The sequence below is a fragment of the Pieris brassicae genome, chromosome 4 (genome assembly GCF_905147105.1).
Source record: "Pieris brassicae chromosome 4, ilPieBrab1.1, whole genome shotgun sequence".
Lineage (NCBI taxonomy): Eukaryota > Metazoa > Arthropoda > Insecta > Lepidoptera > Pieridae > Pieris > Pieris brassicae.
In genome coordinates, this window is record NC_059668.1 from 3,772,881 (window position 1) to 3,789,864 (window position 16,984).

The window sequence follows — 16,984 nt, forward strand, 5'->3', positions numbered from 1 at the left end:
CCTGTTAGTCAAATTTTTAAATTTCGATCGACTTGTGATTTCCTGTAGTAGGAGTCGTAGGCCGGAAACCAGCGGGTGTTCACTCTCATAATTATATTCACGGCTGATATTTTCGAACTTTCACGTGAGTTCTTTATTTAAGGGTTTTTTTTTCTTAAGTTTTTGATTTACGCCGCAACTGTGAATCTGTGACTGGGGTGTCGAGAGTTTTATGTGACTTTCAAATTTATTTTGTTTTAAATGATCCAGTAGTTCGGCTTATTAGGTGATATATCGTATGTCAACAATATTACGGTTGTTAAATATACATTTCAATGTATTTTATACATTACTCCTTTATTCATAGAATTCTTAATTCGATGCACTCTTTAAGTATCCTTTTGTCTCCTTTTATCCGTTAGTATTTACGCTGTGATAAACAGAGATAAGTTATAAAGGTGCATTTATTATTTTATAATATAAAAGATTTAGTCTAGGAGACTAACAATGCTGAAGTATATCTTTTTATCGATCTCCCAAAACTGTATTTTATAAACGATAGCGCCGATTTAATGAAAAACATGTTTTTTACGAAATATTAGCATAAATAGTTTAATAATTGTTAAATCAATTTATAAAATTTCATGTCTATCTATAGAACAGAATATCCTAATTGTAAGTACGCACCGGTAAGTCGAAGCAAACAAGCAAATGAAACAAGTGAATCGAGCAAACATATTAAAGCTATTTTTACAGGGAAGTATTTATCGTAACTGTTATAGAGAATCGAACATAAGGCCGAGACGTGGGCCACGTAAATCTTTTCTTCCTTTTGGTCCGGAAAAGTGCAAGGGAGCGAAAACTAACAGAAAACTAATGGCTTCACTTTTCTGTAGCACTCGCCCGAACTAATTGTTTTACTTCGGTAAAACTTAAAAGATAAACTGTATTATTTACTGAATTGGATTAAATATACGTTCGTAAAACTTTTGTTTTATCAAAGACGACGTCACTGTAGCTTAAACAAGGCATGCTAAACGGTTTAGTGTTATATTTTTTTAATTGATACATACATATGTAAGTTTATTGCGATGCTTGTGAAAAGCGATTTTTCTTTCTTGGTTAAAATTAGGAATTTGATAATTGAATCAAATTCAATATAAATATCATCAACAATATTATATATTAGGTCCTTACATATGAAATTGGCGTTTTGTATGGGAGGAACAAAAAGTCGAATATTTTTAAACATAATATATTTAATTAATCAAAGTATAAACCATTGTTTTTTATGCACTTGCCATCTAATAGGTAGTTCATTGATCCCTTTACTAAAAAAAAACCAGTCGGACGGGAATCAATAAAATCTGTGAAGGCGATTTGGACTGCCCCATCAGAGTTAAATTTTTTCCCTTGCAAGAAGTTGTCCAAATTTCGAAAAAAATAGTAATCTGTTGGAGCAAGGTCCGGGGAGTACGGAGGAAGTCTTAGACATTCCAATTGAAGCTCTTCTAATTTGGTAGCCGTCTGTTGTGCAGTGTGTGGTCTAACGTTGTCGTGAAGTAGCAGTGGCGTGGAGCGATTGACCAGCCTAGGTTGTTTAGCCGCTAGCTTTTCCACCATGGTTTGCAATTGCTGACAATAGACATCAGCCGTTATAGTCTGGCCAGATTTGAGAAAACTGCAATGAACAATACCGGCACTAGTCTACCAAACGCTTACAAGTAACTTTTTTGGGGTTAATTTTCGCTTGGGGCAGGATTTGGCTGGCTGGCTAGTATCCAACCATTGCACTGAGCGCTTCCGATTATCGTAAAGAATCCATTTTTCATCACAGGTAATGATTCGGTTTAAAATACCTTCTTTATTGTGCCGGTTCATTGATGTAACGCAGCAGTCGACGCACGTTTGCCGGTTTGCTTTAGTCAATTCGTGAGGTACCCACCTTTCAAGATTTTTAAACTTCCCAATTTGCTTCAAGTGAATTAAAACAGTTTTATCACTAACACCGCAGCCTGCAGCTAAGTCGGACGTGGTTTGCGATGGATCCGATGGATACTTCATTATCAACTTGGGTCTCAGGCCGTCCACGGGGCTTGTTCTGCAAGCAGAGCCAAATTTCCAGAACGAAAACGATGGAACCAAAAACGAACTGTGTTTTCTTTTGCAACATGACCGCCATACACATCATTCACCCTTCGAGTCGTTTCCGCAGCACTAGTGCCACGGCGGAACTCGTACTCGTAAATAATGCGATACTTTAAGTTTTCCATTTTGTAAAATGAGTGACGCAAACAGAAAAAAACAGAAGAAAAAAACAAATGAATGACGGTCATCGAAGCACAAATACATGAGTAAATAGCTGTACAAATTTGAATTTGAAATTTCTAACCAAAGAGGAGGTATTTGAGGTCAAAGGCCAGTACGACAAAACGCCAATTTCATATATAAGGACCTCATATTTCATATCACGTAAATGTATATTACAAGATTTTCAATCGTACTTAAAATAGTCTTCTGATAAGGCAATACTCATTAAAATTTTCTCCTAGTTGTGTCACGGTTCGTGTTTCAAATTCGTATAAATCTTCAAACTCTTCGTCGGAAATAGCACCTCGTCCGTGCATAAATCACGCTCTATTTAAGCAATCTCAAACGAAAAATCAAAAATAAGCCGCATGCATGTCCACTTTTTATTTTTGAATTTGGAATTTATTGCCATGGTTAAGTAGAATATTTTTTTTTGTATTACGGGAACATCTGAGTTTGGTTGTGAAATAATTCCAAAATTAAATATCAAATAACAGATTTCAAAATTCAAGACCAAATTATAGAATTAAGTTAAATTGTAAGTGCACCAAAATGTAAGAGTTCAGTTCAGTAAAGTATTTTGAATCGCTATTAAATGGATTTCCAGTTCCATACTCAAAATATGTTCATATTATATTTAAATATAGAATCGTATTAACATCTTTAACGCTATAATTAATATCAAACTTATAGTATAGAGACAATTGTATTGCATTTTAAATTTGAATAATACTTTGAAGGTTGTAGTATTTTACTTTTGCATTTAATTAATATCTACCACTCAGCCAAGACAGACACAAATAAGTTTTCCTCTTGATATACACTGTTGAACTACTACCTATTAACTATACAATGTAGGTAAGAACGTATTCTGCAAACTTAAAAAAATATCGACACTGATAAACAACTAACTCATCCTTTAGAGTTACTTAGCACTAATCCTTGACTCCGAATCATACTCCGAGTCCTTGGAGAACTCTCCGGTTGCTAACCACTCCAAAGTGTGATTATCGCAGACTAACTGTAGGGCGCATCGCGTCGCATACATATCAGCTACGCTAAATATATACGTAAATTATTTATACACCATTAGTCGAAATATTTGAATTTAGAAGTATTCGCTACATGTGATCTACTTACCATGGGAATGACACCAGTTGTATTTTCTAAAGGAAATAAAACCGGCTCCAAACACGAGTAGAATTAATTAAGAAACATCCTGATTTAATTTAGTGCGTTGTAAAAGTTTTAGTACACTGGAATTTTAGCTGGAACTATTAAAATTCTTTATCGATAACATTATGCATATTCATTTTTAAAAAAGCAAATAATTCATGTAAACTTTCTAGACAAAATTAAATTTTGTTCTTTTAGTAACGATTTTCATTTGCATAACAGCGACAGATATAAACTAAACTTTTAAATATATTGTAAATTATTTACTTATTAGGCGCAGAAAATGGGTGAGTTAATAACGAGATATGTGCAATATTGGACTAGTGGCTTCAGCGTGTGACTCTCAACCTTGAGGTCGTAGGTTCAATCCCCGGCTGTGCACCAATGTACCCACTTTTTTTCTATGCGCACATACCTAAACAGCCGACGGCGTGTGTCAGGCATAGAAGGCTGATAACCTATGGCTATTAGATTTTAAAAAAATGATCGTGAAACAAATAAAATCAAAAAACTTTTATTCAGTTTAGATGGGCCTTAGCGCGTGCTTATGAATGTCATTAACCTTTACAAAATTCGCGAAAGAGCAAGACTATAGAACAGATTCAGAAATCTGAGGCCCAGACCTAAAGAAGTTGTCGCAACACTGACTTATTGTTCTAATCTATATGTTTTATATATAATCCATTTGGCATTAAAACTAGTTTAATTATAAAATTTTAACAATAATTAAGAATTTTAATTGGTCAGACGTGGCGATGGCTTGTCAATTAATAATTAATAAACTTCGATGGTTTATTGCTGTTTTATATATAGCTTAATCAATTAAATAATTCCCATCTTAAACTAATATGTAAAACTCTTATGTAATTACACCGTGTTAACAGCCGTTGATTAAATTATTACATTAAAGTTTGAGCATTTTATATGCATTAATTTTGCTAACTAATTTAAAATTATATCATTAAGATTTAGAGCGTTTAGAATAATTGCGTATGGCAATTAATTTTTTGTAATTTGAATTTTAATAATTTCATTGTAAAATTACTAGACTGAAACTTCGGTAATTGTTATGGGTCAAAATTTCTTCAAATCATATTCATTTATCATTTATAGTACACTATTTGACGTAATATTTAAATAATACCGTCGTAGGTATTTCTGAATTATTGCCCTTTTCTACTTCTTACTTACTAACAAGGGAAGGTTTTGCATAGTGTATATATTATACCTGAAAATAAACAAATTGCAATATCCTGCTAAACGTATCAAATAAGTATCCGCGTATATACAAGCAATATTCACACACATTAAATAATCAAAATATGTATCTTTATATCTTTTCTGAAATAGAAACTTGTATTATATAACTCCCAATATTTACGTATATAAATTATAATATAAGGACATTGACAGGAGAAATATTCGGAGTATCTTATGTCTATCGGCTTAAGAATGTGTATCGAGATGGGCACATCTATAAAATAGTAAATGGAGGCTTTATTCGACGAATTAATTAAAGCGCTTTTCATCACCATTATAGCCATACCCGTTGGGGCATTTCCAGACCGCATACTTTCTTCAAGAAAAAAGCTTACTAATTCTTAAGAGGTGAGCTTTCTGTTTGTTGTTTCTATGGAAATGTTTAGTTGAGAATTTTTATTATATATCTCAAATATCTACATAAACCTACCTAAATCCTCAGGGCAAGTTTTTGAACTCTGGTCAATTTATTTTTTAATTTAGTTGCTTCTGCTATGAAGGAAACCGGCTTCATAGGAAAACCGACAGTCCCAAAAATTTACGTCTGTGATCATATGATCAAATAGTCAAAGAGGAAATCTAAAAGTCTGATGTAAAGACTTAGTTGTAGCGCCATTTAATACCTTACCCAAAGAACATCAAAATATATAATCGAAATTAAGGATCCGACAATTAATTGTTATCGAAAACTGATCGATATCAACCGATACTGTCAAAAATCGTTGGTGGCACCTATTTAATCATGTCGATGCACCTGCCACATACATATTCATTAACCAGATATCGGCTACCGTTCACTATCAATGTTTTCGCGACATTGCAATGAATACGATACATTACATTTATTTAATTACTGTTTTATCCAAAGGTCGAAACATGCGCTTCAGATGAATGAAACCTTGTTGTAGGTATAATACGTTATTAGTAATAATAATAATAATTTATTTATTGTTTGTTGAAAAAATATTATAGTGGGGAAATCTACAGTTCACATTTTCTGCCACACGTAATGGCGGGCAAAATTTTTAAAAGGTACAATTGAATCTTCTGAGTCATATCATTATAGTAGTAGTCACATTATTAGAATATATCTTTACGTTAGCATGTATAAATTATAATGTTTAACGCAGATAATCATTAAAGAATAATAAATATTTTCAAAGCTTCATTCAAGTTATTAATAGGTACTATTAAACAAAATGGTCTGTATATAGCTCCACGTGGTAAATACAAGTATTTATTTAGATTTTTTTCCTCATCTAATTAAAATTATATAGATGCTTCACCGACAGGCAAAGTCTAAAGCTTAAAATCATATTATGTTAATTTAACCAATTAGAATCGCAGAACGAAAGAAATATGCAAAACGGAGTCGAATTTAATTTAAAATGAGATTCGTCTACGTTCCGCTTGGGCCCGCGTCGATCGGAACGAAATTGAAAAAGAGAAAAAAATCCGAGAGCGGAATAAATAAAAATAGATATCCCGCTACAGCGCAAGTCGCCGTTGAAATGAAAATAAAACAGCACAATGCTTTTGTGGACGAAATAAATTAAAAAGTGTGTCGCGATTTTGCGAGCAAACTGTAGTTTCGAAACGTACCCTGTACGTATATTCAATAGTTTTCGCGCAATATTTCAATGATGTTCAATTTATATTCTATTTGTGAGAATTATCGCATGTACAATCATTTAGTTTAATGTTTGTGCACGCATATACTATTCGGGATTATACTACTACTTCGGGTGTATAGTATAACGAAAAAGAAAGAATGTTTATAGTCCAATTTAATATAAAACAAAATTAATACATAAGCAACGCATCGTCAAAATATGAACCTTTCATAAATGGAGTTCACTCAAATCGATCATAGCTAATGCACTCAAAACAATGTCTACGCATTAATAGGGGGAAAGTTTTACCTAAATTATATTTGTGGGTCGTCACGGTGTCCCGGGGTGAGGGATGAGGGGGAGGGCGATTAGAGGGGTCCTCCGGCCTCATCGTAGGTGGAATTTTGTTCCCTATTCATAGACACGCCGCTTCAGAAAATGACGAACGTTATTTTTTGTGTAAAATAAAAGATGAATTATTTTACTCTAGCAACAAAGTTACACGATTATTACTTTATTAAATATATTAATAATAATGGCTTTGTAAAAGTGAGAAGATAACATTTTCAATTATCTTTATTTAGAAAGCCTAGCATTCTCATACTTTGGTGTTAGCGTTTTTTACTAAAAATGTTTTATGAATAACTCTCGTACTATAAATATACAAAGTCCTCCAAGCACTTAAGGCGAAGGGCAATAGGGCACTTTGTGAACGTACACCGAAGTTCAAATGTACTCTGCCTAAAACCAAAGTTTTGTGTTAAGGCGAGCCACTTACTTGTCTTAAAAGATGTCATGAATAAACTAAACTGAATGAATTTCTCTTTTGTACTTTACAAACACAATTATTTATACCAAATTTCAATTATGTCTTTATTTATTTATTACTTTAGCAATAAACATAGTTATTCGTTGATCTCTTACTCACACAAATAAGCTGGAATCTATATCAAAGCACGTATGCACGTTGATGAAGGTAACAGCTCGTTAGGCAAGCGTAAAGATGCTGTTAAAGGAAGTTTGTGAAGAATTTTTAATCAGGCGACATGACGCGGGATGAGGGGCGGCCTCGGTCGGACGGCGCGGCAGTGCGCCGCGCGCGGCCGTCGCGCCGCCCGCCCTGCTGTCGTGCCGCCCGCCCAGCAGTCGCCCGCGGACGCTTGCGTCGCCAGCAGTCGCCGCCGCCCCAGCGATGCCGTCCGACGCACGCTATTCCGCGCGAATAGCCACGCTCGCGATCTAAGCCCCCGAGCTCACCACGAAACTGAATAAGTTCGACAAATCCTCCTCCTACCTGGACCACTATATAGACGGACGTGTTACCACTTATAGTTCGATAGTTTTTCGTTTTCTAGTACAAAATTGTATATCTTCGGTAGAGAGATGAGATTAGTATTTTTAAAGTACAAAGTATTATGTAGCAGCGCCGTAGCGTTTATAGATTATCTTCAAATAAATACAGGGTCAGTTTTGTATGAATTCATTGTGATTGTAGATTAAGCTGAAACGAGAACTCTAATTTTTTTCTGTGTTAATCAGGAGTGTTTTCAGGTAAGCTTGTTTTGTAAAACTGTGCACATTTATACTTATTCGAACGTAATGTGTCTAACCTAGATCATTCCTAAATCACTTAAAATAACACGAAGCTGCGCCAACTACTTACAGTATAGGTATTTCGAGAATTACGTATTGTTTATAATCGATCATTTTTTAATTATTTTGTTACTAAGCTGCGATAACGCAATAAGACACGAAGACCGCGGCAGTTGACAAACACACGGTTGCCGACCGACAACATTTCGTACCTTCGCGATCCGAGAATTGTTTGTCCCGCCTCAAACAATATATATTTAGACTGAAACAAATGCCGATCGTAAATCGAATGCCCTGCGATTGTTTTGAATATAGACATGAAACATAGCAGCAAAACAAAGTCGATCGCTGTATGCATCTCTGTGCGCGCCCAAACTTTAATTAATAATTTCCCAGCATGCGTCTGCGGTTCATTATGATGCATTGTTTTTGTTTGTTAAATAAATTACATGATAGATTGATATAGCACCTGAAGTTAACATGAGGAATCGCCGGTCGAATGGCCTTTGTTTTTCGCTTTCTCTTGGATCGTTAATCATTTTATCATTTCGCTTCGAGTAATAAATAAGAGCATAAAAGAGGTGGATGATCGAATAAAACTTTATTAAAATTATCTGTTAATGGAACGGTGTCATATAATTCATGCGTCTCCAAGTGTGTAGATCCATACAAATTTAAATTCACACATACATATCACCTAATTTGCAGTTAAATGCTACATTAGTGTCGCTCTCTATGCTCATGGGAAATGTTGAAGAGACAAGAAAAAATATAAAACGGAAAGGAACGTCTTACTTTTTAAACGTCGGTTTGAATTTAAATTGTAAATTAATGTCCAGTGTAGTTAAATACTCTAAAAATATCTGTGGTCAATTGAAACAATACAGCAAAAACTACGTTTTTACAATTCATATTAAGCAAAAAATTTAAAAAACAATGACTACAATAAATCATACCTAAATTCTTTGTGTGTCAAGCATTTTTGTTCAATGTTGCGTCGACTAACGGTGCAATACAATGTCTCAAAAGGTAACAATGACGATCTTGCGCAAGATTTTATTTTGTTCACGAAAAATCGTGAACATTTGAAATTGTATTGTTTGTGGCGCGAGGGTGGCCGGTGAAAGCTCGCTTTGTAATTTTAATATGCGAGACCTCTCATTTGTATAAATCGATGGATCCTCAACTTTTCGTATCTCATTTAAATGTGCATTTGTTTTAAATTAATATTAAGTCTTTTTTATGTATATTTACTCACGTATACTTCGAAGAAAATTGCAGTATTTTTGCAGCGAATGTTTGGACTTTGCGCACAGTGCTATCATTATATACACTTAGGTAGAATCATAGATTTAGATTTAAGATTTATATAATTGTTGATTGAAAGTACAAAAATGAGGTCTTTGCAATATGCAGCGTTCATATCAGGAAAAAGATTAAAGGAAATAAAACATGTAACAATACGCCAATAAAAACATTGTATCACCACAACACAGCATGTCTGCCATTTGTGCACGATTGCAAAATAAATCATTTCTGAAACAAGTAATTAAAATACTAGTGGACGCCAGAATCAAGCATTCGAAATAACGGGTGGCAGTGAGATGCAAAAACATTAAAGTGTTATTGCGAATATTCTGTATGAATATGTTTGGGTAGTTGTTTGAATATCCTTTTTGTAATAAAAAAAAACTCATTTTTAAAAATAGAATTGAAACCCCATCTTGGTATTGCCTTTCTTAGGCATTTATTTTCATACATCACAGTATGGTTTATAGTAGTCATTTGAGCTTAGAAAATTAACCACTGTCTCCTCACAACCAAATGGCAGAATATAGATTTTTATAATTTTTTCTTCTGACCGGTAACCAAACCCGATACCCCACGGTCACGGTAGTAGATTAGATACAGGAATCAATTAAATACCACAATTTGTTTATCTTAAATTCACATTTATAACCGTCTATGACCAGATTTCTAATATCATATTAACATGAATAAAATTATCCAAATCAAATTCAAAACATAACAGGAAGCATAAATTCAATCAAAAAGCGGAAAGATGATCGTAAAAAAAACTAGACGCCACAAAATCAACTGCTCAACGACATTTATCACTTTAATCATAAAACAAGCTGTTAAAGCAACAATCTCAATATACCAATTAAGGTTAGTATTACGAGTTAAACGGTCGTCGGCAGTTAATGCTCAAATGGCTCAGCTGACTACCTATAAACAAATACGCAACCATTTGAAAATTGTTGCCCTTTAGTAATAAGGTGTTTTCATGCTCGTTAAAATTAATAGGATTTCAAATGTTGAAGTGACACCTTCAACTCACTGTCCTTATTGTATTTATGTCATAATATTATATACACATGATCAGCGTTTCCAATTACTACAAAAGGACCTATATACTTTCTTCTTCTTTAAGTGGCCATTACTGGAGGTTGGTTATCAGTCTCTTAAAGTGTGTCTTGTCCTGTGCCAGACACAGCAGCTCAGCTGCACTCCCTAATGTTACAAAGCCATTTTCCCTGGATTCTAACCATTATAATTACTTGAAGGAGGTAGCTGTCAAGGCGCAACACGTGGTCCATGGACTATGGTTCTGTACCGACCGTACCGTTTAATAAACATGTTTGTTTCAATTGTCGACATCAGCGTCCGTATACAAGTTTTATTGGGTCCACGGTACCATGGAAATAAGGTATATGAAATGATACGGCAGCCCAAAAAGTTGTTATAAAAGATTCTCTGTCCATTTAGACGCCAACTATCTTAAATAAACGATATTGAGAATTAACCTATATATTACTTACCCGCTTTAGTGTCGCAATACAAATGAATATGCGACGTTTTTACCATGAGTATAATTTATTGTTCAGTTAATGTTATGTAAATTATATAATTAATATATTCAACCTACGACACATCAAATTAAACCCACTTGTAAACATAATTACTTAAAATCAATCAAACGTGTTATAAAAATATTTTTAAGCTTGAAGTTTCTATTAAAGTCGTTATTTGATTTCAATATAAGATGATACTTTTATATATAGACATATATAGGTAATACATAGATAATATACTAAATACATGCGTCAGTATGTCACTTAACGATATAATACGCCCTTGCCACCGTCAATGTGCCAAGTCTGCTTAAGCCGACTGGTATTGCAAGAAACGATGGCAAAGACCGGACGGTATGAGTTTGATTCCATGTATGATGGGCCAGGTATTAGTATGGGATGCAAGCTGTTCTGACACGCTGGCCTCTTCCCATCTACATGGAACCAATAACAGAGCTGGTGCCTTATAAATCGGCTAAAAAGCTAAAGCAAATGCAGGGCCCGAAAATGATTTTTGTCCCGTTCAGTGTCGAGACCCTTGGTCCGTGTGGTCCTTGCGCTGTAAGGCTTTTTAAGGAAATAGCAAAAAGGTTAGCCAACATCACAAGAGACCGAAGAGCTGTTAGCTACGTCAGACAAAGAATTAGTCTACCTATTCAAAGAGGCAACGCTGCCAGTGTCTTCGGAACCTTTCCTAAAAGTTCCTTCTCCTTTTAATAATATATTTTAGTTATTATATTTAAAAGTTAGTTATATTAAGTTAAGTTAGCTGTAGGATTACTTTATATATATATTTGTTAAAATGTATATATGCATGTATTTGGTTAGTGAATAAAGGGGTGATAACATTTTATATGGAAGATATTTAAATGGAGGTTTTTGTGTGTTAATTCCGTTAAAAGCAATATTCCTTAATGCTGTCAAGAGAGAGCAATAATAATTATAAAGAGATATAATAATTAACTAAATAAAATTCATAAAAATACATTATACATGTATTTTTATGAATTTTATAACAAGTAAAATACAGTCCAAGTTATATGTTAACGAATAGCTATTAAGACATACCTATAGATTATGAATGAGGGGAGTCAGCTTACGAAAGTGGCTGTGGTAGTTTATAGAAATTATATTGCAATACTGATAGAACCTCATTGAACTAACACCATCACTGACGACCAATACAAGCCTGAAGGCGAATCGGCTATATTTATAGGAGCCAATTAAGCAAACGCCATTGGTATCAGCTCATCTTATAGACACGGATATATTGCGTGACTGAGAACACAGAGTTGCTTGTCGCCGCGTGCGCCGGCTTTTAAATTGTTATGTATCAGATCCCACATCTTCACCTAGGGTTACCAATAAAATTACATTTTGTACCTTAAAAAGAACATCAAATGTCGCTATTACCAGAAGTAACTGAACAAAAATTGTGTACACAGAGAGAACACATGTGGCAACCCTATGCCATGTTTATGATGCCTGTTTAGTACGTCTTTATAAACTATTCAAGCAATGCCATGAATTTTATTTGACCACGATTCCGTGTTACAATTTGTTATTTATTTTTATTTTGTAATAAAAATCGGGATTAATGACATGTTTGCATTAAGCAATAATCCGAATGTCCGCTTTAAATCACACCTTAGTCTTTCCCAACTGTGATATTATTAAATTATTTTGTTAGAATTTATATGAAAATTATTTGACATTTCCACATAAATTGTGTATATATTAAATCGTTGGAACTTTTAAAACAAGCTTCTACATTAAATGACTGCTAATAATATCAGGTAAATGAGCGTCGAAATTTAAAAAAAAAAAACACGACATCTCTAGTATCACACATCGATTTGTACATCTTAGGAAGTCCCCTTTTAATAAATTATATTTCTAAATAAATCCAAGTACCTGCGATTTAAATTGTATACTTAAATATTTAGGCACAAAGCTTGAAGAACGGTGAAATGTGGCAGACTTTTGAGGTCTAAAAGTCTATCTAAGAAATACCCGATGAATGAAGATTTTCTTCCAATCCCTGTTTGCTATGCGGGTCGTATCAGCCAGTGATTTTTGCTCGATGTCGACACAGCTCGAAATGTATTAGTGGATTTAACGCCTACAGAATAAGACCCTTGAATGTGATCGGAATTCTCTATTGGATAACTTTCTGGTACTAATCTTGATAAATTGCTTTTTTCGTAATACTAGACTGTTGCGAATCGACCTAACGACCTAGTACTTGTAGCAGTTCTGTGAGGAAAGAGAAGTTTAGAAATCTCATCGATTAAATCTGGTCTTGTGTAATCTGTACTAATTTAAAAAACATTTGATTCCTGATTAACTTTAAGGATTTGCCTGGGATTGGAGTTGTGGTAAATTTATTAAAATCCATATATTTAAGCCATGAAATGACCGTAAATTTGTAATAAAACACTCTGGGTTGGTAGGACTCAGTGTTATTAATACTGAACATACTAAAAATTAACATTTTCATTTGTCAAATCATAAATACGGTTAAAGTAAAAGTTTTGTAAAGTCCAAATTTCTTCACAATTAGTATTTATTATGAAAATTTTTCGTAGATTTCAAGATTCTCGATAGAAACACGCTCGAAGCGTATATATTTAGCGTAGCTGCCGTGTTTTTAACATGATTAAAATAATTTAAGGGTCTAATTTATTACCACCGCGAACAATACAGTTAATATATTTTCCGCGCATTCTTCAAACGTAAATAGAGAACATAAAATTAAGCCGCGATATATTTAAAAAGAAATAAAGTTTATTTATCGCTAGAGACACTCGTGATGTGTCTAAACGTAGACTGAGGTGGGTGTTTCGTGGGTTTATCTTGAAAAATATCAGAATCAACTATGAGTCACAAACTGAAAATTAACTAGGTATTTTCTAATTGTATCCGCTTTATAAAACTTGAAATTCTTGAAAGGATTAAGCATTTATTTGCTGCAATGTATGAAATATATGAGCTAGCGTGCGACTCTCATACATGAGGTCGTAGGTTCGATCCCCGGCTGTGCACCATTGGACTTTCTGTCTATGTGCGCATTTAACATTCGATCGAATGGTGAAGGAAAACATCGTGAGGAAACCGGCTTCCCTTAGACCCAAAACACAACTGCTCTTTTGGCAAGCAACTAGCAAGTCGCAAAAGCAAGTAAAAAATCAGATCTATACTTTTTTATCAGTACTAGAATTATAAAATGCCCATTCGAAAAAGACATATTTCATATCCCATGTGTCTAATAACCCTCGAATTTCGACAAAAACCGGTAGCAAGCGGTAACATTCGTTGGCCTAATGCGATCTTATCAGTGGGGTAAAGGACCCGGCTTTACCACTTAAATCGATCCTATTTATAACTTTTTGAACCACTTTCTACAGTAAATGAATGGACAAAGGCATCTGTCCATGTTCGTAGTAAATGCTTCTGTAGTTGTCACTATATTGATAACGTCTATGTATCTAATATTTAACATACTTAAGGTAATTAAATAATTAAAATTATTATATCATCTGGACATTTATTTACAATTATTTGTAGGTAATATATAACAATTATTATACTTAAACTTTTAAAGTAAAGAAATCAACCATAAATAATTACGAATGTGTTCTATTTTTGAATGTAAATCGTGAAGTGACCTTCCATTTTTAATTTTACGCTAACAAGTAGGTATAACTCATCAGCTATCAAATTAAGATTTAGGTGCTTTAAATTCGTGATACTTGTTAATTTATATTTTCCATGTTCAAATCTGCATAATTATTTAGAAAGTTCTTTCCGGGCTATGAATTTTAATTTGATAAAAATTTGCAATTTACAAAACGTTGCATTTTTGTATTAATTAAGTTTTGCTAATTATATTTTTTGTGCCGTGTGATCGTGACGATAAAAGAATCTTAATTTTGAATACATCTAAGCTACTGGAATTTTTACCAACTGTAGGTACCTATACGTAGAAGTTCTTGAATGTTTAATATTTTTATTTTCTTGAATTTCGTCGTATACGAATGGACTATACATTAGTATAAAATTAAGTTTTATCTTTTAATTAAAGTAATTTTGGTGTCTTAATAACTAAACGATGGCATAATGCGTTCAATTATTGGCAAAGCAATAGATTTTTTTTTATATTTCAAGGCATATGGACTCACCTACTTGGCCAATGAAACTTGCGTCGATACTGTCGTTTAGGTCCCATTAGGAATAGCAAATCTTCACTTATCCGTACCATTGCAGTCCGTTTTTAACGCATATATCAATTGTTTGATGTTTATTTTCTAGTTTTACACTTACAGATTACCAGAGACATATCTATGTACTTAAAATATTATCTATATCAATTTGATTTTAACCACCAGTTTCGTAACTAAGACGTCTGTTATTTTAGAAAAGGGATAAACACACACTCATTCATTAAAAACAGATGTTAAAACCAGCTATTAAGTGATGTAAATGTGTTCAATTAAGTACCGCACATACTTTTTTAAATTGTTAGTAATAATTATGTACGAGATAAATAGTATTACTTTTTGTTGTTTCAGGTAAAACATTGAATTAATACTGGCTAGTACTAATCGGTTGAGCTTGAAAATCGCACGTTATTGCAACAAAACTTTTTGAAAGCTACCACAACAAAGAAAATCTTGTGCTATACTCTTAAAAAATCTTATAGACACAAAAGTGAAAAAGCATTGAACCTCACAAAAGCTCTCAGGTATGTAGTTAGACATAGAATGGTCTTCCCGACATGTGAAATAGAAATAGTTATTTTTGATAGGTGTGAGGGGGACAGGTGTATGCAACTGGGTTGCGCCCTTGCAAAGCTTAGCGCTCAGCTGTCTGTTCGAAGCGGTGATGTTTGAAACACGGGACAGGCGGAGCTTAGCTACAAATCACTCAATGTCACATTTTGACATTTGAGATATTAGGTCTTTTTTTCTATAACTGCGCCACCTCTTTGTACTTATATGTACTCACGTGTAACGGTAATATACTACTTTTTAGAAATATTTAAGCTGTGGTATACAAATGAAAGTCGTCGGTTTAGATAACGCCCGGTTTCTATTTCCAAGGTTAAATAACTACGAGCCAAATAATTTACAAAAAAAAATTTTTTAGTACTGTTTTGGACCGATATTTTGGATGTTAAAATAGACATTTCTGGATCACAAATATGAGTAATGCCAATATAAAATATTGAATATCATTATTTGGTATTCTACACCTAAAAGTACAGATATTATACTTTGAATGAAATCATCATACACTAAAGACTTATTTCAAGACTGTTTAAATAGTAATCACAGTTATTCAGCGCTAGTTCATCATAGTTGATCAACGTCGGTACACAAGACATGTAGCGTTCGTTGATCAACATTCTGTGATGACAGTTACCACGTGATCTTCACTGTACGACCAAGTGTTAATGGCGTACAGAAATACCTGTTTTTTTTAATATACGAAAGATACTGGCCTGTTTAATAAAACCTTCTTGCTCAACACATTTAATTTTGTTTTCTTAAAACTGTGACTGGCCATTAAGAATTCTCACGCCTCATCACGGGAGCAATAAAATTTACGACGACATGGCCGTGTTAACATTGTCTCACCTTTTTTAAAATTCTAATACAACGGAACAAACTGGATCTGGCGCGCGTCCTAAAAACGATACGAGTTTATGCAATAATATAACTGTAATAGGCTACTTAGCTTTATTTTGATTATAAGCCTATACCTATATATATATAATTTAGTACAAACATATGTTCAAGAGGCCAAGGTTGTGATTCTATAAAATATTTTAAACACTTTGAATAATATAAACCAAACACTGAAAAAGTTCCTAAGATACTGAATGTTAACCCAGCAGATAGCTTGAATTTAAAAAAAAGTAGTGTACCCACAAGCAAAAGCTCCAATAAATTCTTAACAACTTTAAAAAATTTAAACGCGTTTATAACACATGTTTTTCTAAAGCTCTAAGACCTGTCAATTCCAAGAAACAATTACACTAAAAATGCGGTTTTGACCGCACAAATGTCACGTCCGCATTGTTGGTGATTACGCAAATAGTCCAAACAGTCTCAAGCTTTGTCTCTAAGACAATAACTGTGTTCTGAACATAATTAATTCCTAACTCCGAATTGTTGAAGATCTTGCCGTTATACT

At 33.6% G+C, this 16,984-nt stretch overlaps 1 protein-coding gene across 6 annotated transcripts in view; it reads left to right on the plus strand.

Moving 5' to 3' along the window:
* The window catches only part of LOC123708263 (homeotic protein antennapedia), a 146,100-nt gene that overhangs the window by 79,183 nt on the left and 49,933 nt on the right, over positions 1-16,984 (plus strand). For 3 of the 6 annotated variants that reach the window (XM_045658894.1, XM_045658893.1, XM_045658897.1), the window contains one exon: positions 15,358-15,530. The exons of 2 other annotated variants lie outside the window; for them this stretch is intronic. The gene's annotated coding sequence lies outside the window, so the exon portion shown is untranslated. Of the gene's footprint in view, positions 1-7,531; positions 7,890-15,357; positions 15,531-16,984 lie in introns of those variants that run through there. One more of the 6 variants, XM_045658896.1, reaches the window with a different exon arrangement.